Source organism: Lolium rigidum, chromosome 4, assembly GCF_022539505.1.
Source record: "Lolium rigidum isolate FL_2022 chromosome 4, APGP_CSIRO_Lrig_0.1, whole genome shotgun sequence".
NCBI classification, from domain to species: Eukaryota; Viridiplantae; Streptophyta; class Magnoliopsida; order Poales; family Poaceae; genus Lolium; species Lolium rigidum.
The window spans coordinates 75,769,482-75,772,990 of NC_061511.1; positions in this window are offsets into that span (position 1 = coordinate 75,769,482).

Sequence of the window (3,509 nt, forward strand, 5' to 3'; positions counted from 1 at the left end):
ATGAAATTAGTGTCTCCACCTTGACAGTGCTCGCGCGCTGCTCCAACTGTACATTGGTGCACACTAATTGTCCGTCCCCAGAATTGTCCACAGCTATTGCATACAATTCACCATTGAACGGGGTAATGCAACGCAGAGAATGGTGTTCGATCGAAAATCTTCCTTCTCCCCAATCTTCATATATATCCTTAGTTGGAGTGCTCTCATCGACCCAAGCAATTCCCTCCGGGTATTGTGCAGAAACGAAGACCATAGTCGGGGATTTCATTACAGCGACTGAATCCAGAAAAACAGATGGCATCTGCGCCTCAAACATAGTGTTCGATGTCTTTGTGAGTGGGTTCAGAAGCCGTATCTTGTGCGACGGGTTCTTCTGGGCAAGCACGATGACGCCACGGCAAAAGCCGACGAAGTAGTATCTAAAATATATTGATGAAGATAACGTTCAGCACTAAGATGTTTACGATTGAAAATAAGAATAGATTAACCCTATAGATATGGAGGAATTTGAACCTTGCACTAACTTCCGATAGATCTATGGTGACGTAGCGGGATGTGCCGAGTTGGAGGAAGGTGAACTCAGCGGCGCGTGGAAGGGCGTGGTCTACCATGATCCATTCGTGCAGGTGCACGTCGGGCTCAGGTAAACCCGAACGCCAATTTCTACAGACTTGCCTCATAGCACAGTAGGTGTCCACGTACTCCTCATTCGCTAGTAAGCATTCGCCGATCTTGTGAAGTGGTTCGTCAGCCATGAGAGAGGCCCAGTTCACGGAGGCGTGATGTCTACGGGTGCTTCTATTCTTGTAGACAGTGTTGGGCCTCCAAGAGCAGAGGTTTGTAGAACAGCAGCAAGTTTCCCTTAAGTGGATCACCCAAGGTTTATCGAACTCGGGGAGGAAGAGGTCAAAGATATCCCTCTCAAGCAACCCACGCAATCACGATACAAGAAGTCTCTTGTGTCCCCAACACACCTAATACACTTGTCAGATGTATAGGTGCACTAGTTCGGCGAAGAGATAGTAAAACACAGGTGGTATAGATGAATATGAGCAGTAGTAACGGCGCTAGAAAATAGCTTACTGACGTGCAGTTGATGGTAGTAATATTGCAGGAAGTAAAGATGCAGTAAAACAGTAAATAAGCGATGATTGCAGTATTTGGAAACAAGGCCTAGGGATCATACTTTCACTAGTGGACACTCTCAACATTGCAATCATAATTGAATATAAATATAAGCACTTCACTATGCTACTCTGAATTACTCTTTGGCAAGATAACGAACACTAATTCATCATGTAGGCAAACCTTAAAGATGTATTCCCAAGTACTAATAAACACCCCACGCTGTCACTTGTGAGCATTCATAGGAGGTACTAACACACCACAATTTCATAGAGACATCCAACTCAAATCATAACTCGGTGAATAAGTATTCGTGAAATATAGATTAAGAGACCCACACGGTGCACACACTCTGTCACCTTTACACACGTGGGACAAGGAGTCTCCGGAGATCACATAAGTAAAATCCACTTGAATAGCATAACGACATCTAGATTACAAACTCATCATATGGATCTCAATCATGTAAGGCAGCTCATGAGATCATTGTATTGAAGTACATGGAAGAGAGAGATGAACCACATAGCTACCGGTACAGCCCTTAGCCTCGATGGAGAACTACTCCCTCCTCATGGGAGACAACAGCGTTGATGAAGATGGCGGTGGTGTCGATGGAGAGGCCTTCCGGGGGCACTTCCCCGTCCCGGCGGCGTGCCGGAACGAGACTCTCTGTCCCCGCATCTTGGCTTCGCGATGGCGGCGGCTCTGGAAGGTTTCTCGTACCGTGGCTTTTCCGTATCGAAGATTTAGGTCAGGGACCTTTAAATAGGCGAAGAGGCGGAGTCGGAGGGGGTACGGAGGCGCCACACAATAGGGGGCGCCCCCCCTTGGGCCGCGCCGCCCTGTTGTCTGGTGGCCCTGTGGCTCTCCTCAGGTCCCTCCCGGGTGTTCTGGAAGCTTCGTGGAATTCTAAGATGATGGGCGTTGATTTCGTCCGATTCCGAGAATATTTCCTTACTAGGATTTCTGAAACCAAAAACAGCAGAAAACAGGAACTGGCCCTTCGGCATCTCGTCAATAGGTTAGTTCCGGAAAACGCATAAATATGACATATAATGTGTATAAAACATGTGAGTATCATCATAAAAGTAGCATGGAACATAAGAAATTATAGATACGTTTGAGATGTATCAAGGCGCCGCGCTTGGAGGCGACGGGCTCGGCGGCGACGGCCTCGGATGCGACGGGCTCGGAGGCGACGGCCTCGAAGGTGACGGGCTCGGGGGCGATGGCCGCCGGCGCATTCTTATTCTCCATCGCCGACAGGGGAGCGCACGTACGGCGGTTGGGGTTTTTTCCTTCGATTTGGAGAAGTTGATGGGATGTGAGAGGCGTGGTTTCGTGCGTGAGCGAGAATGAGACGTACTGTGTGCAGAGGGAGGGAGAGAGGGGCTTACGCGTCCTAAATTCAACCCGCGTCCTATGCGTCCACTATTGCACGTCTGTGCCGCGACACCCGTCAACAATGTCACGTCTTCCACTTCTGCACTGCAACACGTGTCCTCGAGTCTAACCATGGAAATTTAGATATACTCAGGTATACCCTCGAGTCATATACTAGCATTTTTTGTGTGCTCAGTTTTCCCCTTGAGTGCTAATACCAGCTATTGCAATATACTCAGTTTTACCCTCAAGTGGCTGGTCAACTGAGAGTCAACAAATGGGATTAACTAGTTAAATGAGTTATTTAATGTGCAAAAAATTCCGAAAAAGAGTGGCACTTACTCATGGAGTCTTTACCACAAATTGCCACTTCTCAAATCATAGATAAATCAATTTTTTACCACAAATTGCCACTTCTCAAATCACCTAGTAGCTATGAAGGTGCATGGTTTTCCACAATAAGCCCTACCCAAAACAACTTTCCCCAAAACATACTTTGTCTGAATGAGGCCATAATTTTTACACTCATGTATATTTGTATTGCAAATAGTTTGAGGTAAGCCAAGATGGGTTTCATTGTACAGAACACGGATTTTCCATTTTTTAAATCTTATATTTGAATCCCTTAGTCTATTTACTACTCACTTGCCCTTGGTTTCTTGATACTACTCAGTTTTGCCCTCTCCCTTCACAAATTCTCACAGACGCCCAATATTGCCCTGATTGGTCTAGCACATGTCACACGGATCGTGCCCGCCGACCGTTGATCGTATGATCTAACGGGCAGGATAACCCCTATCTCTCTCTGGTCGGGGCCAGCACCCTCTCTCTCTGTCGGCGGTTAACTTCCACCCTCTATGTATGCTAAAGGGAGGTTACCCAGTACGCTAAAGTTTGGTTTTCTGCATTATTTTTCACGAGCTAAATTATAAACTCTTTTAGGCATTATTTTTCATGCAAAAATGATAAACCATCACCGATTTGTTGTAGCCATTACTTTT